The sequence below is a fragment of the Pleurodeles waltl genome, chromosome 5 (assembly GCF_031143425.1).
Source record: "Pleurodeles waltl isolate 20211129_DDA chromosome 5, aPleWal1.hap1.20221129, whole genome shotgun sequence".
In the NCBI taxonomy this organism is placed as follows: domain Eukaryota; kingdom Metazoa; phylum Chordata; class Amphibia; order Caudata; family Salamandridae; genus Pleurodeles; species Pleurodeles waltl.
In genome coordinates, this window is record NC_090444.1 from 1,865,979,487 (window position 1) to 1,866,004,207 (window position 24,721).

The 24,721-nt window shown below is 48.4% G+C and overlaps 1 protein-coding gene across 1 annotated transcript in view; it reads right to left on the minus strand.

The window, feature by feature from the left end:
* PTK7 (protein tyrosine kinase 7 (inactive)) overlaps positions 1–24,721 on the minus strand; it is a 535,321-nt gene that overhangs the window by 283,130 nt on the left and 227,470 nt on the right. The window lies entirely within an intron of this gene.

Consider the following 24,721-nt stretch of genomic DNA (forward strand, 5'->3'; position numbering starts at 1 on the left):
TTGGCAGACCCTGGCATCCAGATAAGTCCCTTGTAACTGGTACTTCTAGTACCAAGGGCCCTGATGCCAAGGAAGGTCTCTAAGGGCTGCAGCATGTCTTATGCCACCCTGGAGACCTCTCACTCAGCACAGACACACTGCTTGCCAGCTTGTGTGTGCTAGTGAGGACAAAACGAGTAAGTCGACATGGCACTCCCCTCAGGGTGCCATGCCAGCCTCTCACTGCCTATGCAGTATAGATAAGACACCCCTCTAGCAGGCCTTACAGCCCTAAGGCAGGGTGCACTATACCATAGGTGAGGGTACCAGTGCATGAGCATGGTACCCCTACAGTGTCTAAACAAAACCTTAGACATTGTAAGTGCAGGGTAGCCATAAGAGTATATGGTCTGGGAGTCTGTCAAACACGAACTCCACAGCACCATAATGGCTACACTGAAAACTGGGAAGTTTGGTATCAAACTTCTCAGCACAATAAATGCACACTGATCCCAGTGTACATTTTATTGTAAAATACACCACAGAGGGCACCTTAGAGGTGCCCCCTGAAACTTAACCGACTATCTGTGTAGGCTGACTAGTTTTAGCAGCCTGCCACAAACCGAGACATGTTGCTGGCCCCATGGGGAGAGTGCCTTTGTCACTCTGAGGCCAGTAACAAAGCCTGCACTGGGTGGAGATGCTAACACCTCTCCCAGGCAGGAATTGTCACACCTGGCGGTGAGCCTCAAAAGCTCACCTCCTTTGTGCCAACCCAGCAGGACACTCCAGCTAGTGGAGTTGCCCGCCCCCTCCGGCCAGGCCCCACTTTTGGCGGCAAGGCCGGAGAAAATAATGAGAATAACAAGGAGGAGTCACTGGCCAGTCAGGACAGCCCCTAAGGTGTCCTGAGCTGAGGTGACTCTAACTTTTAGAAATCCTCCATCTTGCAGATGGAGGATTCCCCCAATAGGGTTAGGATTGTGACCCCCTCCCCTTGGGAGGAGGCACAAAGAGGGTGTACCCACCCTCAGGGCTAGTAGCCATTGGCTACTAACCCCCCAGACCTAAACACGCCCTTAAATTTAGTATTTAAGGGCTACCCTGAACCCTAGAAAATTAGATTCCTGCAACTACAAGAAGAAGGACTGCCTAGCTGAAAACCCCTGCAGAGGAAGACCAGAAGACGACAACTGCCTTGGCTCCAGAAACTCACAGGCCTGTCTCCTGCCTTCCAAAGATCCTGCTCCAGCGACGCCTTCCAAAGGGACCAGCGACCTCGACATCCTCTGAGGACTGCCCCTGCTTCGAAAAAGACAAGAAACTCCCGAGGACAGCGGACCTGCTCCAAGAAAAGCTGCAACTTTGTTTCCAGCAGCTTTAAAGAACCCTGCAAGCTCCCCGCAAGAAGCGTGAGACTTGCAACACTGCACCCGGCGACCCCGACTCGGCTGGTGGCGATCCAACACCTCAGGAGGGACCCCAGGACTACTCTGATACTGTGAGTACCAAAACCTGTCCCCCCTGAGCCCCCACAGCGCCGCCTGCAGAGGGAATCCCGAGGCTTCCCCTGACCGCGACTCTTTGAACCTAAAGTCCCGACGCCTGGGAGAGACCCTGCACCCGCAGCCCCCAGGACCTGAAGGACCGGACTTTCACTGGAGAAGTGACCCCCAGGAGTCCCTCTCCCTTGCCCAAGTGGAGGTTTCCCCGAGGAATCCCCCCCTTGCCTGCCTGCAGCGCTGAAGAGATCCCGAGATCTCTCATAGACTAACATTGCGAACCCGACGCTTGTTTCTACACTGCACCCGGCCACCCCCGCGCCGCTGAGGGTGAAATTTCTGTGTGGACCTGTGTCCCCCCCGGTGCCCTACAAAACCCCCCCTGGTCTGCCCTCCGAAGACGCGGGTACTTACCTGCAAGCAGACCGGAACCGGGGCACCCCCTTCTCTCCATTCTAGCCTATGTGTTTTGGGCACCACTTTGAACTCTGCACCTGACCGGCCCTGAGCTGCTGGTGTGGTGACTTTGGGGTTGCTCTGAACCCCCAACGGTGGGCTACCTTGGACCAAGAACTGAACCCTGTAAGTGTCCTACTTACCTGGTTAACCTAACAAATACTTACCTCCCCTAGGAACTGTGAAAATTGCACTAAGTGTCCACTTTTAAAACAGCTATTTGTGAATAACTTGAAAAGTATACATGCAATTTTGATGATTTGAAGTTCCTAAAGTACTTACCTGCAATACCTTTCGAATGAGATATTACATGTAGAATTTGAACCTGTGGTTCTTAAAATAAACTAAGAAAAGATATTTTTCTATATAAAAACCTATTGGCTGGATTTGTCTCTGAGTGTGTGTACCTCATTTATTGTCTATGTGTATGTACAACAAATGCTTAACACTACTCCTTGGATAAGCCTACTGCTCGACCACGCTACCACAAAATAGAGCATTAGTATTATCTATTTTTACCACTATTTTACCTCTAAGGGGAACCCTTGGACTCTGTGCATGCTATTCCTTACTTTGAAATAGCACATACAGAGCCAACGTCCTACATTGGTGGATCAGCGGTGGGGTACAAGACTTTGCATTTGCTGGACTACTCAGCCAATACCTGATCACACGACAAATTCCAAAATTGTCATTAGAAATTGATTTTTGCAATTTGAAAAGTTTTCTAAATTCTTAAAAGACCGGCTAGGGCCTTGTGTTAGATCCTGTTTAGCATTTCTTTTTAGAGTTTAAAAGTTTGTAAAAGTTTGAATTAGATTCTAGAACCAGTTGTAGATTCTTAAAAAGTATTCCAACTTTTAGAAGCAAAATGTCTAGCACAGATGTGACTGTGGTGGAACTCGACACCACACCTTACCTCCATCTTAAGATGAGGGAGCTAAGGTCACTCTGTAAAATAAAGAAAATAACAATGGGCCCCAAACCTACCAAAATACAGCTCCAGGAGCTTTTGGCAGAGTTTGAAAAGGCCAACCCCTCTGAGGGTGGCAACTCAGAGGAAGAGGATAGTGACTTGGAGGAAAATTCCCCCCTACCAGTCCTATCTAGGGAGAACAGGGTCCCTCAAACCCTGACTCCAAAAATAATAGTCAGAGATGCTGGTTCCCTCACAGGAGAGACCAACACCTCTGAAATCACTGAGGATAACTCCAGTGAAGATGACCCCCTGTTAGCCAGGATGGTCAAAAGATTGGCTTTGGAAAAGCAGCTCCTAGCCATAGAAAGGGAAAGAAAAGAGATGGGCCTAGGTCCCATCGATGGTGGCAGCAACTTAAATAGGGTCAGAGATTCTCCTGACATCCTAAAAATCCCCAAAGGGATTGTAACTAAATATGAAGATGGTGATGACATCACCAAATGGTTCACAGCTTTTGAGAGGGCTTGTGTAACCAGAAAAGTGAACAGATCTCACTGGGGTGCTCTCCTTTGGGAAATGTTCACAGGAAAGTGTAGGGATAGACTCCTCACACTCTCTGGACAAGATGCAGAATCTTATGACCTCATGAAGGGTACCCTGATTGAGGGCTTTGGATTCTCCACTGAGGAGTACAGGATTAGGTTCAGGGGGGCTCAAAAATCCTCGAGCCAGACCTGGGTTGACTTTGTTGACTACTCAGTGAAAACACTAGATGGTTGGATTCAAGGCAGTGGTGTAAGTAATTATGATGGGCTGTACAATTTATTTGTTAAAGGACACCTGTTAAGTAATTGTTTCAATGATAAACTGCATCAGCATCTGGTAGACCTAGGACCAATTTCTCCCCAAGAATTGGGAAAGAAGGCGGACCATTGGGTCAAGACAAGGGTGTCCAAGACTTCAACAGGGGGTGACCAAAAGAAAGGGGTCACAAAGACTCCCCAGCAGAAGGGTGATGAGACAACCAAAACTAAAAATAGTAAAGAGTCTTCTACAGGCCCCCAAAAACCTGCACAGGAGGGTGGGCCCAGAGCCTCTTCACAAAACAATGGGTACAAGGGTAAAAACTTTGATCCCAAAAAGGCCTGGTGTCATAGCTGTAAACAGCATGGACACCAAACTGGAGACAAGGCCTGTCCCAAGAAAGGTTCCACTCCAAACTCCCATCCAGGTAACACTGGTATGGCTAGTCTCCAAGTGGGATCAACAGTGTGCCCAGAGCAAATCAGGGTCCACACTGAAGCTACTCTAGTTTCTGAGGGTGGGGTGGATTTAGCCACACTAGCTGTCTGGCCGCCTAACATGCAAAAATACAGACAGCAACTCTTAATTAATGGGACTAGAATAGAGGGCCTGAGGGATACAGGTGCCAGTGTCACCATGGTGACAGAGAAACTGGTTTCCCCTGGCCAATACCTGACTGGAAAAACTTACACAGTCACCAACGCCGACAATCAGAGAAAAGTACATCCCATGGCAATGGTTACTTTAGAATGGGGAGGGGTCAATGGCCTGAAACAGGTGGTGGTCTCCTCAAATATCCCAGTGGACTGTCTGCTTGGAAATGACCTGGAGTCCTCAGCATGGGCTGAGGTAGAGCTAAAAACCCATGCAGCAATGCTGGGTATCCCTGAACTGGTGTGTGTGAAAACAAGAGCACAATGCAAGGCACAGGGTGAAAAAGTAGAGCTGGAGTCTGGAAAAATGGCCCAGCCTACCAAGAGAACAGGAAAGTCAGTTGGGAAACCAACTGCAACACAGCAAAAGAAAGGGAACCCCTCTTCTCAGGAAGAAGTTCTGCCCTCTGAGGGAACTGAGCCTTTGGAGCTTGAACCTTATCAGGTTGAGCTCTTAGGCCCAGGGGGACCCTCCAGGGAAGAGCTGTGTAAGGGACAAGAAACCTGTCCCTCTCTTGAAGGCCTTAGGCAGCAAGCTGCTGAAGAGTCCAAAGGCAAGAAAAATGGAACCCATAGGGTCTATTGGGAGGATGGACTCCTGTACACTGAGGCCAGAGACCCCAAACCTGGTGCCACTAGGAGAGTGGTAGTGCCTCAGCTGTTCAGAGAGTTCATCCTAACATTGGCCCATGACATTCCCCTTGCTGGACATTTGGGACAAACCAAGACGTGGGAGAGGTTAGTCAACCACTTCTACTGGCCCAATATGTCCAACATGGTTAAGGAGTTTTGCCTCTCCTGCCCCACCTGTCAAGCCAGTGGTAAGACAGGTGGGCATCCAAAGGCCCCCCTCATTCCACTTCCAGTGGTGGGGGTTCCCTTTGAAAGAGTGGGTGTGGACATAGTTGGTCCACTGGAACCTCCCACAGCCTCAGGAAATATGTATATCCTGGTAGTAGTGGATCATGCTACCAGGTATCCTGAAGCTATTCCCCTTAGGTCGACTACTGCCCCTGCAGTAGCCAAGGCCCTCATTGGTATCTTTACCAGAGTGGGTTTCCCTAAGGAGGTGGTGTCTGACAGAGGTACCAACTTCATGTCAGCATACCTAAAGCACATGTGGAATGAGTGTGGAGTGACTTATAAATTCACTACACCATACCATCCACAAACTAATGGCTTGGTTGAGAGATTCAACAAGACATTAAAAGGCATGATCATGGGGCTCCCAGAAAAGCTCAAAAGGAGATGGGATGTCCTCTTGCCATGTCTGCTTTTCGCTTACAGAGAGGTGCCACAGAAGGGAGTAGGATTCTCACCCTTTGAACTTCTGTTTGGTCATCCTGTAAGGGGACCACTTGCCCTTGTTAAAGAAGGCTGGGAGAGACCTCTCCACGAGCCTAAACAGGACATAGTGGACTATGTACTTGGCCTTCGCTCTAGAATGGCAGAGTACATGGAAAAGGCAACCAAAAACCTTGAGGCCAGCCAACAGCTCCAGAAGTTTTGGTATGACCAAAAGGCTGCACTGGTTGAGTTCCAACCAGGGCAGAAAGTCTGGGTTCTGGAGCCTGTGGCTCCCAGGGCACTCCAGGACAAATGGAGTGGCCCTTACCCAGTACTAGAAAGGAAGAGTCAGGTCACCTACCTGGTGGACCTGGGCACAAGCAGGAGCCCCAAGAGGGTGATCCATGTGAACCGCCTTAAGCTCTTCCATGACAGGGCTGATGTGAATCTGTTGATGGTAACAGATGAGGATCAGGAGGCAGAGAGTGAACCTCTCCCTGATCTTTTGTCATCAGACCCAAAAGATGGCACAGTAGATGGAGTGATCTACTCAGACACCCTCTCTGGCCAACAGCAAGCTGATTGTAGGAGAGTCCTACAACAGTTTCCTGAACTCTTCTCCTTAACCCCTGGTCAGACACACCTGTGTACCCATGATGTGGACACAGGAGACAGCATGCCTGTCAAGAACAAAATCTTTAGACAGTCTGACCATGTTAAGGAAAGCATCAAGGTGGAAGTCCACAAGATGCTGGAATTGGGAGTGATTGAGCGCTCTGACAGCCCCTGGGCTAGCCCAGTGGTCTTAGTCCCCAAACCTCACGCCAAAGATGGAAAGAAAGAGATGAGGTTTTGTGTGGACTACAGAGGGCTCAATTCTGTCACCAAGACAGATGCTCATCCAATTCCACGAGCTGATGAGCTCATAGACAAATTAGGTGCTGCCAAATTTCTAAGTACCTTTGACTTGACAGCAGGGTACTGGCAAATAAAAATGGCACCTGGAGCAAAAGAAAAGACAGCATTCTCCACACCGGATGGGCATTATCAGTTTACTGTTATGCCCTTTGGTTTAAAGAATGCCCCTGCCACCTTCCAAAGGTTGGTGAATCAAGTCCTTGCTGGCTTGGAGTCCTTTAGCACGGCTTATCTTGATGATATTGCTGTCTTTAGCTCCACCTGGCAGGATCACCTGGTCCACCTGGGGAAGGTTTTGAAGGCTCTGCAATCTGCAGGCCTCTCTATCAAGGCATCCAAGTGCCAGATAGGGCAGGGAACTGTGGTTTACTTGGGACACCTTGTAGGTGGAGGCCAAGTTCAGCCACTCCAACCCAAGATCCAGACTATTCTGGACTGGGTAGCTCCAAAAACCCAGACTCAAGTCAGGGCATTCCTTGGCTTGACTGGGTATTACAGGAGGTTTGTGAAGGGATATGGATCCATTGTGACAGCCCTCACTGAACTCACCTCCAAGAAAATGCCCAAGAAAGTGAACTGGACTGTGGAATGCCAACAGGCCTTTGACACCCTGAAACAAGCAATGTGCTCAGCCCCAGTTCTAAAAGCTCCAGATTATTCTAAGCAGTTCATTGTGCAGACGGATGCCTCTGAACATGGGATAGGGGCAGTTTTGTCCCAAACAAATGATGGTGGCCTTGACCAGCCTGTTGCTTTCATTAGCAGGAGGTTACTCCCCAGGGAGCAGCGTTGGAGTGCCATTGAGAGGGAGGCCTTTGCTGTGGTTTGGTCCCTGAAGAAGCTGAGACCATACCTCTTTGGGACTCACTTCCTAGTTCAAACTGACCACAGACCTCTCAAATGGCTGATGCAAATGAAAGGTGAAAATCCTAAACTGTTGAGGTGGTCCATCTCCCTACAGGGAATGGACTTTATAGTGGAACACAGACCTGGGACTGCCCATGCCAATGCAGATGGCCTTTCCAGGTTCTTCCACTTAGAAAATGAAGACTCTCTTGGGAAAGGTTAGTCTCATCCTCTTTCGTTTGGGGGGGGGTTGTGTAAGGAAATGCCTCCTTGGCATGGTTGCCCCCTGACTTTTTGCCTTTGCTGATGCTATGTTTACAATTGAAAGTGTGCTGAGGTCTGCTAACCAGGCCCCAGCACCAGTGTTCTTTCCCTAACCTGTACTTTTGTATCCACAATTGGCAGACCCTGGCATCCAGATAAGTCCCTTGTAACTGGTACTTCTAGTACCAAGGGCCCTGATGCCAAGGAAGGTCTCTAAGGGCTGCAGCATGTCTTATGCCACCCTGGAGACCTCTCACTCAGCACAGACACACTGCTTGCCAGCTTGTGTGTGCTAGTGAGGACAAAACGAGTAAGTCGACATGGCACTCCCCTCAGGGTGCCATGCCAGCCTCTCACTGCCTATGCAGTATAGATAAGACACCCCTCTAGCAGGCCTTACAGCCCTAAGGCAGGGTGCACTATACCATAGGTGAGGGTACCAGTGCATGAGCATGGTACCCCTACAGTGTCTAAACAAAACCTTAGACATTGTAAGTGCAGGGTAGCCATAAGAGTATATGGTCTGGGAGTCTGTCAAACACGAACTCCACAGCACCATAATGGCTACACTGAAAACTGGGAAGTTTGGTATCAAACTTCTCAGCACAATAAATGCACACTGATCCCAGTGTACATTTTATTGTAAAATACACCACAGAGGGCACCTTAGAGGTGCCCCCTGAAACTTAACCGACTATCTGTGTAGGCTGACTAGTTTTAGCAGCCTGCCACAAACCGAGACATGTTGCTGGCCCCATGGGGAGAGTGCCTTTGTCACTCTGAGGCCAGTAACAAAGCCTGCACTGGGTGGAGATGCTAACACCTCTCCCAGGCAGGAATTGTCACACCTGGCGGTGAGCCTCAAAGGCTCACCTCCTTTGTGCCAACCCAGCAGGACACTCCAGCTAGTGGAGTTGCCCGCCCCCTCCGGCCAGGCCCCACTTTTGGCGGCAAGGCCGGAGAAAATAATGAGAATAACAAGGAGGAGTCACTGGCCAGTCAGGACAGCCCCTAAGGTGTCCTGAGCTGAGGTGACTCTAACTTTTAGAAATCCTCCATCTTGCAGATGGAGGATTCCCCCAATAGGGTTAGGATTGTGACCCCCTCCCCTTGGGAGGAGGCACAAAGAGGGTGTACCCACCCTCAGGGCTAGTAGCCATTGGCTACTAACCCCCCAGACCTAAACACGCCCTTAAATTTAGTATTTAAGGGCTACCCTGAACCCTAGAAAATTAGATTCCTGCAACTACAAGAAGAAGGACTGCCTAGCTGAAAACCCCTGCAGAGGAAGACCAGAAGACGACAACTGCCTTGGCTCCAGAAACTCACCGGCCTGTCTCCTGCCTTCCAAAGATCCTGCTCCAGCGACGCCTTCCAAAGGGACCAGCGACCTCGACATCCTCTGAGGACTGCCCCTGCTTCGAAAAAGACAAGAAACTCCCGAGGACAGCGGACCTGCTCCAAGAAAAGCTGCAACTTTGTTTCCAGCAGCTTTAAAGAACCCTGCAAGCTCCCCGCAAGAAGCGTGAGACTTGCAACACTGCACCCGGCGACCCCGACTCAGCTGGTGGCGATCCAACACCTCAGGAGGGACCCCAGGACTACTCTGATACTGTGAGTACCAAAACCTGTCCCCCCTGAGCCCCCACAGCGCCGCCTGCAGAGGGAATCCCGAGGCTTCCCCTGACCGCGACTCTTTGAACCTAAAGTCCCGACGCCTGGGAGAGACCCTGCACCCGCAGCCCCCAGGACCTGAAGGACCGGACTTTCACTGGAGAAGTGACCCCCAGGAGTCCCTCTCCCTTGCCCAAGTGGAGGTTTCCCCGAGGAATCCCCCCCTTGCCTGCCTGCAGCGCTGAAGAGATCCCGAGATCTCTCATAGACTAACATTGCGAACCCGACGCTTGTTTCTACACTGCACCCGGCCACCCCCGCGCCGCTGAGGGTGAAATTTCTGTGTGGACCTGTGTCCCCCCCGGTGCCCTACAAAACCCCCCCTGGTCTGCCCTCCGAAGACGCGGGTACTTACCTGCAAGCAGACCGGAACCGGGGCACCCCCTTCTCTCCATTCTAGCCTATGTGTTTTGGGCACCACTTTGAACTCTGCACCTGACCGGCCCTGAGCTGCTGGTGTGGTGACTTTGGGGTTGCTCTGAACCCCCAACGGTGGGCTACCTTGGACCAAGAACTGAACCCTGTAAGTGTCCTACTTACCTGGTTAACCTAACAAATACTTACCTCCCCTAGGAACTGTGAAAATTGCACTAAGTGTCCACTTTTAAAACAGCTATTTGTGAATAACTTGAAAAGTATACATGCAATTTTGATGATTTGAAGTTCCTAAAGTACTTACCTGCAATACCTTTCGAATGAGATATTACATGTAGAATTTGAACCTGTGGTTCTTAAAATAAACTAAGAAAAGATATTTTTCTATATAAAAACCTATTGGCTGGATTTGTCTCTGAGTGTGTGTACCTCATTTATTGTCTATGTGTATGTACAACAAATGCTTAACACTACTCCTTGGATAAGCCTACTGCTCGACCACGCTACCACAAAATAGAGCATTAGTATTATCTATTTTTACCACTATTTTACCTCTAAGGGGAACCCTTGGACTCTGTGCATGCTATTCCTTACTTTGAAATAGCACATACAGAGCCAACGTCCTACACGCACTGTACACAAGTGAACAGGCACTCGAATGGATGCAAGAAATAAACATTGCACACAGTAATTACACAAGTTCACGCATGCAAATCTCACACATCAAGCGCTTGGATGCACTCACAAGATCCATCACAGACAAAAAGTGCTTAGAGGCCTTCAGAAAATATTCCTTACAGTAGTGAACAGGTGCTTAGATGCCACGAACAGATACACTTCACATATATTAACCTGCACTTACACCCTCTTTACACACACACACTTAGATACGTTCAAACCTTAGACATTAAAAGGGGCCTGGACGCCTCATTTGATGCACCTTAGAACATTTAGCAGCACATAGGATGACCTCATTGAGGACTTCAGACTGACAAGCACTTAAATCCCCTTAGCTAGTTCCACCTTCCAGAAAAGAAGTGCTTGCACTAAATAAACCTCACACAGTAAGCGCTTCTTGCAGTTATTAGACAACAATCAATTGTAAGAATGCTTTAGCATACAAGAGCCGTTTATGTTGGCAAATACATTTAAACGCGAAGATCACGGTTCATGGCTCTCATTTCATGGTTAAGTACAGTTAAACGTTGATCACAACATGACTGGAACACACCTGCGATCCTCAAAGGACAAGCAAGTGCTCCCACTCGGCTCACGTTGTACGACATGCATTCCATCACCCATGCACAAGTTACTTACAAATGATGTGTGTGAATTAATGGAAAATGAAAACCAAGAACTTACACTGGAGGAAACTAAGTTATGGAAACCAATTTTAAGTAAAGCCAGTTCTAAGAAAATGTTCATTGTACAGGAACAGATGAAATTTAGAGGTGGTGGGGAGTTTTTAGTTTTCACAGATGAGTGGGGTTTATGGGTGTAAGGTGGTTATAGGATGGGTGGAGTGTAGGTGTGTTGAGGGTTATTAGGGTTCACGAATGAGTAGAGTTTGGGACTAGTGATCGGAAGGGATTAGGGGTGATGTGTTTTAGGGCTCAGGATTGAGTGAGGTTTAGGGTGGTGAGGGTTTTAAGGATTCAGGGATGGATAGAGTAGGAAGTTGGCTCTGTATGTACTATCTCAAAGTAAGAAATAGTGTGCACAGAGTCCAAGAGTTCCCCTTAGAGATAAGATAGTGGCAAAAAGAGAATTCTAATGCTCTATTTTGTGGACGAGCAGTAGGCTTATCAGAGGGTAGTGTTAAGCATTTGTTGTACACACACAGGCAATAAATGAGGAACACACACTCAAAGACTTACTCCAGGCCAATAGGTTTTATATAGAAAATGAAAATGTCACTTACCCAGTGTACATCTGTTCGTGGCATCAGTCGCTGAGATTCACATGGTCTGCATAGCTCGCCATCTGGTGTTACAAGTTGTTTTTCTTCGAAGAAGTGTTTTCGAGTCACTGGACCGAGTGACTCCTCCTTCTGTGCTCATTGCGCATGGGCGTCGACTCCATCTTCGATTGTTTTCCCCGCAGAGGGTGAGGTAGGAGTTGTACTATAGTAATAGTGCCCGCGCAATGAAATGTGTAAGTATGTACCTATTAAAGGTTTAGATAATATATATATGTAAGGAAATGCCTCCTTGGCATGGTTGCCCCCTGACTTTTTGCCTTTGCTGATGCTATGTTTACAATTGAAAGTGTGCTGAGGCCTGCTAACCAGGCCCCAGCACCAGTGTTCTTTCCCTAACCTGTACTTTTGTATCCACAATTGGCAGACCCTGGCATCCAGATAAGTCCCTTGTAACTGGTACTTCTAGTACCAAGGGCCCTGATGCCAAGGAAGGTCTCTAAGGGCTGCAGCATGTCTTATGCCACCCTGGAGACCTCTCACTCAGCACAGACACACTGCTTGCCAGCTTGTGTGTGCTAGTGAGGACAAAACGAGTAAGTCGACATGGCACTCCCCTCAGGGTGCCATGCCAGCCTCTCACTGCCTATGCAGTATAGGTAAGACACCCCTCTAGCAGGCCTTACAGCCCTAAGGCAGGGTGCACTATACCATAGGTGAGGGTACCAGTGCATGAGCATGGTACCCCTACAGTGTCTAAACAAAACCTTAGACATTGTAAGTGCAGGGTAGCCATAAGAGTATATGGTCTGGGAGTTTGTCAAACACGAACTCCACAGCACCATAATGGCTACACTGAAAACTGGGAAGTTTGGTATCAAACTTCTCAGCACAATAAATGCACACTGATGCCAGTGTACATTTTATTGAGAAATACACCACAGAGGGCACCTTAGAGGTGCCCCCTGAAACTTAACCGACTATCTGTGTAGGCTGACTAGTTTTAGCAGCCTGCCACAAACCGAGACATGTTGCTGGCCCCATGGGGAGAGTGCCTTTGTCACTCTGAGGCCAGTAACAAAGCCTGCACTGGGTGGAGATGCTAACACCTCTCCCAGGCAGGAATTGTCACACCTGGCGGTGAGCCTCAAAGGCTCACCTCCTTTGTGCCAACCCAGCAGGACACTCCAGCTAGTGGAGTTGCCCGCCCCCTCCGGCCAGGCCCCACTTTTGGCGGCAAGGCCGGAGAAAATAATGAGAAAAACAAGGAGGAGTCACTGGCCAGTCAGGACAGCCCCTAAGGTGTCCTGAGCTGAAGTGACTCTAACTTTTAGAAATCCTCCATCTTGCAGATGGAGGATTCCCCCAATAGGGTTAGGAATGTGACCCCCTCCCCTTGGGAGGAGGCACAAAGAGGGTGTACCCACCCTCAGGGCTAGTAGCCATTGGCTACTAACCCCCCAGACCTAAACACGCCCTTAAATTTAGTATTTAAGGGCTACCCTGAACCCTAGAAAATTAGATTCCTGCAACAACAAGAAGAAGGACTGCCTAGCTGAAAACCCCTGCAGAGGAAGACCAGAAGACAACAACTGCCTTGGCTCCAGAAACTCACCGGCCTGTCTCCTGCCTTCCAAAGAACTCTGCTCCAGCGACGCCTTCCAAGGGACCAGCGACCTCTGAATCCTCTGAGGACTGCCCTGCTTCGAAAAAGACAAGAAACTCCCGAGGACAGCGGACCTGCTCCAAAAAGACTGCAACTTTGTTTCAAGGAGCAGCTTTAAAGACCCTGCAATCTCCCCGCAAGAAGCGTGAGACTTGCAACACTGCACCCGGCGACCCCGACTCGGCTGGTGGAGAACCAACACCTCAGGGAGGACCCCCGGACTACTCTACGACTGTGAGTACCAAAACCTGTCCCCCCTGAGCCCCCACAGCGCCGCCTGCAGAGGGAATCCCGAGGCTTCCCCTGACCGCGACTCTTTGAATCCTAAGTCCCGACACCTGGGAGAGACCCTGCACCCGCAGCCCCCAGGACCTGAAGGACCGGACTTTCACTGGAGGAGTGACCCCCAGGAGTCCCTCTCCCTTGACCAAGTGGAGGTTTCCCCGAGGAACCCCCCCCTTGCCTGCCTGCAGCGCTGAAGAGATCCCTAGATCTCCCATTGACTTCCATTACAAACCCGACGCTTGTTTCTACACTGCACCCGGCCGCCCCCGCGCTGCTGAGGGTGAAATTTCTGTGTGGACTTGTGTCCCCCCCGGTGCCCTACAAAACCCCTCTGGTCTGCCCTCCGAAGACGCGGGTACTTACCTGCAAGCAGACCGGAACCGGGGCACCCCCTTCTCTCCATTCTAGCCTATGTGTTTTGGGCACCACTTTGAACTCTGCACCTGACCGGCCCTGAGCTGCTGGTGTGGTGACTTTGGGGTTGCTCTGAACCCCCGACGGTGGGCTACCTTGGACCAAGAACTGAACCCTGTAAGTGTCGTACTTACCTGGTAAAACTAACAAAAACTTACCTCCCCCAGGAACTGTGAAAATTGCACTAAGTGTCCACTTTTAAAACAGCTATTTGTGAATAACTTGAAAAGTATACATGCAATTTTGATGATTTGAAGTTCCTAAAGTACTTACCTGCAATACCTTTCTAATGAGCTATTACATGTAGAATTTGAACCTGTGGTTCTTAAAATAAACTAAGAAAAGATATTTTTCTATATAAAAACCTATTGGCTGGATTTGTCTCTGAGTGTGTGTACCTCATTTATTGTCTTGTGTATGTACAACAAATGCTTAACACTACTCCTTGGATAAGCCTACTGCTCGACCACACTACCACAAAATAGAGCATTAGTATTATCTATTTTTACCACTATTTTACCTCTAAGGGGAACCCTTGGACTCTGTGCATGCTATTCCTTACTTTGAAATAGCACATACAGAGCCAACTTCCTACATTGGTGGCAGCGGTGGGATACAAGACTTTGCATTTGCTGGACTACTCAGCCAATACCTGATCACACGACAAATTCCAAAATTGTCATTAGAAATTGATTTTTGCAATTTGAAAAGTTTTCTAAATTCTTAAAAGACCTGCTAGGGCCTTGTGTTAGATCCTGTTTAGCATTTCTTTTAGAGTTTAAAAGTTTGTAAAAGTTTGAATTAGATTCTAGAACCAGTTTTAGTTTCTTAAAAAGTATTCCAACTTTTAGAAGCATAATGTCTAGCACAGATGTGAATGTGGTGGAACTCGACACCACACCTTACCTCCATCTACAGATGAGAGAGCTAAGGTCACTCTGTAAACTAAAGAAAATAGCAATGGGCCCCAAACCTACCAAAGTACAGCTCCAGGAGCTTTTGGCAGAGTTTGAAAAGGCCAACCCCTCTGAGGATGGCAACTCAGAGGATGAAGATAGTGACTTGGAGGGAAATTCCCCCCCTCCAGTCCTACTTAGGGAGAGCAGGGCTTCTCAAGCCCTGACTCCACAAATAATAGTCAGAGATGCTGGTTCCCTCACAGGAGGGACCAACAACTCTGAAATCACTGAGGATAACTCCAGTGAAGAGGACATCCAGTTAGCCAGGATGGCCAAAAGATTGGCTTTGGAAAGACAGATCCTAGCCATAGAGAGGGAAAGACAAGAGATGGGCCTAGGACCCATCAATGGTGGCAGCAACATAAATAGGGTCAGAGATTCTCCTGACATGTTGAAAATCCCCAAAGGGATTGTAACTAAATATGAAGATGGTGATGACATCACCAAATGGTTCACAGCTTTTGAGAGGGCTTGTGTAACCAGAAAAGTGAACAGATCTCACTGGGGTGCTCTCCTTTGGGAAATGTTCACAGGAAAGTGTAGGGATAGACTCCTCACACTCTCTGGACAAGATGCAGAATCTTATGACCTCATGAAGGGTACCCTGATTGAGGGCTTTGGATTCTCCACTGAGGAGTACAGGATTAGGTTCAGGGGGGCTCAAAAATCCTCGAGCCAGACCTGGGTTGACTTTGTTGACTACTCAGTGAAAACACTAGATGGTTGGATTCAAGGCAGTGGTGTAAGTAATTATGATGGGCTGTACAATTTATTTGTGAAAGAACACCTGTTAAGTAATTGTTTCAATGATAAACTGCATCAGCATCTGGTAGACCTAGGACCAATTTCTCCCCAAGAATTGGGAAAGAAGGCGGACCATTGGGTCAAGACAAGGGTGTCCAAGACTTCAACAGGGGGTGACCAAAAGAAAGGGGTCACAAAGACTCCCCAGCAGAAGGGTGATGAGACAACCAAAACTAAAAATAGTAAAGAGTCTTCTACAGGCCCCCAAAAACCTGCACAGGAGGGTGGGCCCAGAACCTCTTCACAAAACAATGGGTACAAGGGTAAAAACTTTGATCCCAAAAAGGCCTGGTGTCATAGCTGTAAACAGCATGGACACCAAACTGGAGACAAGGCCTGTCCCAAGAAAGGTTCCACTCCAAACTCCCATCCAGGTAACACTGGTATGGCTAGTCTCCAAGTGGGATCAACAGTGTGCCCGGAGCAAATCAGGGTCCACACTGAAGCTACTCTAGTTTCTGAGGGTGGGGTGGATTTAGCCACACTAGCTGTCTGGCCGCCTAACATGCAAAAATACAGACAGCAACTCTTAATTAATGGGACTAGAATAGAGGGCCTGAGGGATACAGGTGCCAGTGTCACCATGGTGACAGAGAAACTGGTTTCCCCTGGCCAATACCTGACTGGAAAAACTTACACAGTCACCAACGCTGACAATCAGAGAAAAGTACATCCCATGGCAATGGTTACTTTAGAATGGGGAGGGGTCAATGGCCTGAAACAGGTGGTGGTCTCCTCAAATATCCCAGTGGACTGTCTGCTTGGAAATGACCTGGAGTCCTCAGCATGGGCTGAGGTAGAGCTAAAAACCCATGCAGCAATGCTGGGTATCCCTGAACTGGTGTGTGTGAAAACAAGAGCACAATGCAAGGCACAGGGTGAAAAAGTAGAGCTGGAGTCTGGAAAAATGGCCCAGCCTACCAAGAGAACAGGATAGTCAGTTGGGAAACCAACTGCAACACAGCAAAAGAAAGGGAACCTCTCTTCTCAGGAAGAAGTTCTGCCCTCTGAGGGAACTGAGCCTTTGGAGCTTGAACCTTATCAGGTTGAGCTCTTAGGCCCAGGGGGACCCTCCAGGGAAGAGCTGTGTAAGGGACAAGAAACCTGTCCCTCTCTTGAAGGCCTTAGGCAGCAAGCTGCTGAAGAGTCCAAAGGCAAGAAAAATGGAACACATAGGGTCTATTGGGAAGATGGGCTCCTGTACACTGAGGCCAGAGACCCCAAACCTGGTACCACTAGGAGAGTGGTAGTGCCTCAGCTGTTCAGAGAGTTCATCCTAACATTGGCCCATGACATTCCCCTTGCTGGACATTTGGGACAAACCAAGACGTGGGAGAGGTTAGTCAACCACTTCTACTGGCCCAATATGTCCAACATGGTTAAGGAGTTTTGCCTCTCCTGCCCCACCTGTCAAGCCAGTGGTAAGACAGGTGGGCATCCAAAGGCCCCCCTCATTCCGCTTCCAGTGGTGGGGGTGCCCTTTGAAAGAGTGGGTGTGGACATAGTTGGTCCACTAGAACCTCCCACAGCCTCAGGAAATATGTATATCCTGGTAGTAGTGGATCATGCTACCAGGTATCCTGAAGCTATTCCCCTTAGGTCGACTACTGCCCCTGCAGTAGCCAAGGCCCTCATTGGTATCTTTACCAGAGTGGGTTTCCCTAAGGAGGTGGTGTCTGACAGAGGTACCAACTTCATGTCAGCATACCTAAAGCACATGTGGAATGAGTGTGGAGTGACTTATAAATTCACTACACCATACCATCCACAAACTAATGGCTTGGTTGAGAGATTCAACAAGACATTAAAAGGCATGATCATGGGGCTCCCAGAAAAGCTCAAAAGGAGATGGGATGTCCTCTTGCCATGTCTGCTTTTCGCTTACAGAGAGGTGCCACAGAAGGGAGTAGGATTCTCACCCTTTGAACTTCTGTTTGGTCATCCTGTAAGGGGACCACTTGCCCTTGTTAAAGAAGGCTGGGAGAGACCTCTCCATGAGCCTAAACAGGACATAGTGGACTATGTACTTGGCCTTCGCTCTAGAATGGCAGAGTACATGGAAAAGGCAACCAAAAACCTTGAGGCCAGCCAACAGCTCCAGAAGTTTTGGTATGACCAAAAGGCTGCACTGGTTGAGTTCCAACCAGGGCAGAAAGTCTGGGTTCTGGAGCCTGTGGCTCCCAGGGCACTCCAGGACAAATGGAGTGGCCCTTACCCAGTACTAGAAAGGAAGAGTCAGGTCACCTACTTGGTGGACCTGGGCACAAGCAGGAGCCCCAAGAGGGTGATCCATGTGAACCGCCTTAAGCTCTTCCATGACAAGGCTGATGTGAATCTGTTGATGGTAACAGATGAGGATCAGGAAGCAGAGAGTGAACCTCTCCCTGATCTTCTGTCATCAGACCCAAAAGATGGCACAGTAGATGGAGTGATCTACTCAGACACCCTCTCTGGCCAACAGCAAGCTGATTGTAGGAGAGTCCTACAACAGTTTCCTGAACTCTTCTCCTTAACCCCTGGTCAGACCCACCTGTGTACCCATGATGTGGACACAGGAGACAGCATGCCTGTCAAGAACAAAATCTTTAGGCAGTCTGACCATGTTAAGGAAAGCATCAAGGTGGAAGTCCACAAGATGCTGGAATTGGGAGTAATTGAGCGCTCTGACAGCCCCTGGGCTAGCCCAGTGGTCTTAGTCCCCAAACCTCACACCAAAGATGGAAAGAAAGAGATGAGGTTTTGTGTGGACTACAGAGGGCTCAATTCTGTCACCAAGACAGATGCTCATCCAATTCCAAGAGCTGATGAGCTCATTGATAAATTAGGTGCTGCCAAATTTCTAAGTACCTTTGACTTGACAGCAGGGTACTGGCAAATAAAAATGGCACCTGGAGCAAAAGAAAAGACAGCATTCTCCACACCTGATGGGCATTATCAGTTTACTGTTATGCCCTTTGGTTTAAAGAATGCCCCTGCCACCTTCCAAAGGTTGGTGAATCAAGTCCTTGCTGGCTTGGAGTCCTTTAGCACAGCTTATCTTGATGATATTGCTGTCTTTAGCTCCACCTGGCAGGATCACCTGGTCCACCTGAGGAAGGTTTTGAAGGCTCTGCAATCTGCAGGCCTCTCTATCAAGGCATCCAAATGCCAGATAGGGCAGGGAACTGTGGTTTACTTGGGACACCTTGTAGGTGGAGGCCAAGTTCAGCCACTCCAACCCAAGATCCAGACTATTCTGGACTGGGTAGCTCCAAAAACCCAGACTCAAGTCAGGGCATTCCTTGGCTTGACTGGGTACTACAGGAGGTTTGTGAAGGGATATGGATCCATTGTGACAGCCCTCACTGAACTCACCTCCAAGAAAATGCCCAAGAAAGTAAACTGGACTGTGGAATGCCAACAGGCCTTTGACACCCTGAAACAGGCAATGTGCTCAGCACCAGTTCTCAAAGCTCCAGATTATTCTAAGCAGTTCATTGTGCAGACTGATGCCTCTGAACATGGGATAGGGGCAGTTTTGTCCCAAACAAATGATGATGGCCTTGACCAGCCTGTTGCTTTCATTAGCAGGAGGTTACTCCCCAGGGAGCAGCGTTGGAGTGCCATTGAGAGGGAGGCCTTTGCTGTGGTTTGGTCCCTGAAGAAGCTGAGACCATACCTCTTTGGGACTCACTTCCTAGTTCAAACTGACCACAGACCTCTCAAATGGCTGATGCAAATGAAAGGTGAAAATCCTAAACTGTTGAGGTGGTCCATCTCCCTACAGGGAATGGACTTTATAGTGGAACACAGACCTGGGACTGCCCATGCCAATGCAGATGGCCTTTCCAGGTTCTTCCACTTAGAAAATGAAGACTCTCTTGGGAAAGGTTAGTCTCATCCTCTTTCGTTTGGGCGGGGGTTGTGTAAGGAAATGCCTCCTTGGCATGGTTGCCCCCTGACTTTTTGCCTTTGCTGATGCTATGTTTACAATTGAAAGTGTGCTGAGGCCTGCTAACCAGGCCCCAGCACCAGTGTTCTTTCCCTAACCTGTACTTTTGTATCCACAATTGGCAGACCCTGGCATCCAGATAAGTCCCTTGTAACTGGTACTTCTAGTACCAAGGGCCCTGATGCCAAGGAAGGTCTCTAAGGGCTGCAGCATGTCTTATGCCACCCTGGAGACCTCTCACTCAGCACAGACACACTGCTTGCCAGCTTGTGTGTGCTAGTGAGGACAAAACGAGTAAGTCGACATGGCACTCCCCTCAGGGTGCCATGCCAGCCTCTCACTGCCTATGCAGTATAGGTAAGACACCCCTCTAGCAGGCCTTACAGCCCTAAGGCAGGGTGCACTATACCATAGGTGAGGGTACCAGTGCATGAGCATGGTACCCCTACAGTGTCTAAACAAAACCTTAGACATTGTAAGTGCAGGGTAGCCATAAGAGTATATGGTCTGGGAGTTTGTCAAACACGAACTCCACAGCACCATAATGGCTACACTGAAAACTGGGAAGTTTGGTATCAAACTTCTCAGCACAATAAATGCACACTGATGCCAGTGTACATTTTATTGAGAAATACACCACAGAGGGCACCTTAGAGGTGCCCCCTGAAACTTAACCGACTATCTGTGTAGGCTGACTAGTTTTAGCAGCCTGCCACAAACCGAGACATGTTGCTGGCCCCATGGGGAGAGTGCCTTTGTCACTCTGAGGCCAGTAACAAAGCCTGCACTGGGTGGAGATGCTAACACCTCTCCCAGGCAGGAATTGTCACACCTGGCGGTGAGCCTCAAAGGCTCACCTCCTTTGTGCCAACCCAGCAGGACACTCCAGCTAGTGGAGTTGCCCGCCCCCTCCGGCCAGGCCCCACTTTTGGCGGCAAGGCCGGAGAAAATAATGAGAAAAACAAGGAGGAGTCACTGGCCAGTCAGGACAGCCCCTAAGGTGTCCTGAGCTGAAGTGACTCTAACTTTTAGAAATCCTCCATCTTGCAGATGGAGGATTCCCCCAATAGGGTTAGGAATGTGACCCCCTCCCCTTGGGAGGAGGCACAAAGAGGGTGTACCCACCCTCAGGGCTAGTAGCCATTGGCTACTAACCCCCCAGACCTAAACACGCCCTTAAATTTAGTATTTAAGGGCTACCCTGAACCCTAGAAAATTAGATTCCTGCAACAACAAGAAGAAGGACTGCCTAGCTGAAAACCCCTGCAGAGGAAGACCAGAAGACAACAACTGCCTTGGCTCCAGAAACTCACCGGCCTGTCTCCTGCCTTCCAAAGAACTCTGCTCCAGCGACGCCTTCCAAGGGACCAGCGACCTCTGAATCCTCTGAGGACTGCCCTGCTTCGAAAAAGACAAGAAACTCCCGAGGACAGCGGACCTGCTCCAAAAAGACTGCAACTTTGTTTCAAGGAGCAGCTTTAAAGACCCTGCAATCTCCCCGCAAGAAGCGTGAGACTTGCAACACTGCACCCGGCGACCCCGACTCGGCTGGTGGAGAACCAACACCTCAGGGAGGACCCCCGGACTACTCTACGACTGTGAGTACCAAAACCTGTCCCCCCTGAGCCCCCACAGCGCCGCCTGCAGAGGGAATCCCGAGGCTTCCCCTGACCGCGACTCTTTGAATCCTAAGTCCCGACACCTGGGAGAGACCCTGCACCCGCAGCCCCCAGGACCTGAAGGACCGGACTTTCACTGGAGGAGTGACCCCCAGGAGTCCCTCTCCCTTGACCAAGTGGAGGTTTCCCCGAGGAACCCCCCCCTTGCCTGCCTGCAGCGCTGAAGAGATCCCTAGATCTCCCATTGACTTCCATTACAAACCCGACGCTTGTTTCTACACTGCACCCGGCCGCCCCCGCGCTGCTGAGGGTGAAATTTCTGTGTGGACTTGTGTCCCCCCCGGTGCCCTACAAAACCCCTCTGGTCTGCCCTCCGAAGACGCGGGTACTTACCTGCAAGCAGACCGGAACCGGGGCACCCCCTTCTCTCCATTCTAGCCTATGTGTTTTGGGCACCACTTTGAACTCTGCACCTGACCGGCCCTGAGCTGCTGGTGTGGTGACTTTGGGGTTGCTCTGAACCCCCGACGGTGGGCTACCTTGGACCAAGAACTGAACCCTGTAAGTGTCGTACTTACCTGGTAAAACTAACAAAAACTTACCTCCCCCAGGAACTGTGAAAATTGCACTAAGTGTCCACTTTTAAAACAGCTATTTGTGAATAACTTGAAAAGTATACATGCAATTTTGATGATTTGAAGTTCCTAAAGTACTTACCTGCAATACCTTTCTAATGAGCTATTACATGTAGAATTTGAACCTGTGGTTCTTAAAATAAACTAAGAAAAGATATTTTTCTATATAAAAACCTATTGGCTGGATTTGTCTCTGAGTGTGTGTACCTCATTTATTGTCTTGTGTATGTACAACAAATGCTTAACACTACTCCTTGGATAAGCCTACTGCTCGACCACACTACCACAAAATAGAGCATTAGTATTATCTATTTTTACCACTATTTTACCTCTAAGGGGAACCCTTGGACTCTGTGCATGCTATTCCTTACTTTGAAATAGCACATACAGAGCCAACTTCCTACAATATACAAATGTACAAAATTGAAGGTAACTTCTGAACTGCTACAGGCTTCCGGGGAGGTGGGTGGGCCCATGTGAATCGCAGCGACTGATGCCACGAACAGATGTACACTGGGTAAGTGACATTTTCAGTTCGATGGCATCTGTCGCTGTAGATACACATGGTCTGCATAGACTAGTAAGCAGTTATTTCCCCATAAGCGGTGGCTTAGCCTGTAGGAGTAGAAGTTGTCTGAAATAGAGTTCTTAATACAGCTTGACCTACTGCAGCTTGTTGTGCGGATAGCACATCTATACAGTAGTGTTTGGTGAATGTGTGAGGCGTAGACCATGTGGCTGCCTTACATATTTCATGCATTGGGATGTTTCCTAAAAAGGCCATTGAAGCACCTTTTTTCCTTGTTGAATGTGCCCTGGGAGTAATGGGCAGTTGTCTTTTTGCTTTAAGGTAGCAGATTTGGATGCATTTAACAATCCATCTGGCTATACCTTGTTTTGATATTGGGTTACCTGCATGAGGTTTTTGGAATGCAATAAATAGCTGTTTAGTCTTTCTGATGTTCTTTGTTCTGTCAATGTAGTACATTAATGCTCTTTTGACATCTAATGTATGTAGTGCTCTTTCAGCCACAGAATCTGGCTGTGGGAAAAAAACTGGTAGTTTTACCGTTTGATTTAGATGGAACGGTGAAATAACTTTTGTTAAAAATTTTGGATTAGGTCGTAGGACGACCTTATTTTTATGTATTTGTATAAAAGGTTCCTGTGTTGTGAACGCTTGAATTTCACTTACTCTTCTCAGAGATGTAATGGCGATGAGAAAGGCAACTTTCCAGGTTAGGAATTGTATTCCGCAAGAGTGCATGGGTTCGAAAGGTGGGCCCATGAGTCTTGTTAGGACCACGTTTAGGTTCCATGAAGGAACAGGTGGTGTTCTTGGTGGTATAATTCTTTTAAGACCTTCTATGAATGCTTTGATGACTGGTATCCTATACAAGGAAGTTGAATATGTAGTTTGCAGGTATGCAGATATTGCTGCAAGGTGTATTTTAATAGAAGAGAAGGCTAGCTTTGCTTTTTGTAAATGGAACAAGTAATTTACTATATGTTTTGGAGTTGCGTCTAGTGGTTGTATCTGATTATGATGGCAGTAACAAACAAATCTTTTCCACTTACTTGCGTAGCAGTGTCTAGTGGATGGCCTTCAGGCCTGCTTTATGACCTCCATACACTCTTGGCTAAGTTGTAAGTGTCCGAATTCTAGGATTTCAGGAGCCAGATTGCTAGATTCAGCGATGCTGGATCTGGGTGTCTGATCTGTTGGTTGTGTTGCGTTAACAGATCTGGTTTGTTCGGCAGTTTGATGTGGGGTACTACAGAAAGATCTAGCAGTGTTGTGTACCAGGGTTGTCTTGCCCACGTTGGTGCTATTAAAATGAGTTTGAGTTTGTTTTGACTCAATTTGTTTACTAGATAAGGGAGGAGAGGGAGAGGAGGAAAAGCGTAAGCAAATATTCCTGACCAGTTCATCCATAGGGCATTGCCTTGGGATTGCTTGTGTGGGTATCTGGACGCGAAGTTTTGGCATTTTGCGTTCTCTTTTGTTGCAAATAAGTCTATTTGAGGTGTTCCCCAGAGTGTGAAGTAGGTGTTCAGAATTTGTGGGTGGATTTCCCATTCGTGGACTTGCTGGTGATCTCGAGAGAGATTGTCTGCCAGTTGATTCTGGATCCCTGGAATAAACTGTGCTATGAGGCGAATTTGATGGTGGATTGCCCACTTCCATATGTTTTGAGCTAATAAGCTTAACTGCGTTGAATGTGTCCCTCCTTGTTTGTTTAGATAATACATCGTTGTCATGTTGTCTGTTTTGACAAGGATGTATTTGTGGGTTATGATTGGTTGGAAAGCTTTTAGTGCTTGAAAAACTGCTAATAATTCTAGATGATTTATATGCAGTTTTGTTTGATGTATGTTCCATTGTCCTCTTATGTTGTGTTGATTGAGATGTGCTCCCCACCCTGTCATGGAAGCATCTGTTGTTATTACGTACTGTGGCACTGGGTCTTGGAAAGGCCGCCCTTTGTTTAAATTTATACTGTTCCACCATAGAAGCGAGAGGTAAGTTTGACGGTCTATTAACACCAGATCTAGAAGGTGACCCTGTGCTTGAGACCACTGTGAGGCTAGGCACTGTTGTAAGGGCCTCATGTGCAGTCTTGCGTTTGGGACAATGGCTATGCATGAGGACATCATGCCTAGGAGCTGTAGTATTGTTCTTGCTTGTATTGTTTGATTTGGAGACATGTGTTGAATGACTCTGTTGAAATTGTGAATTCTTTGTGGAGTTGGCGTTGCTACTCCTTTTGTCGTGTCTATTATGGCTCCTAGATATTGCTGTACTTTGCTTG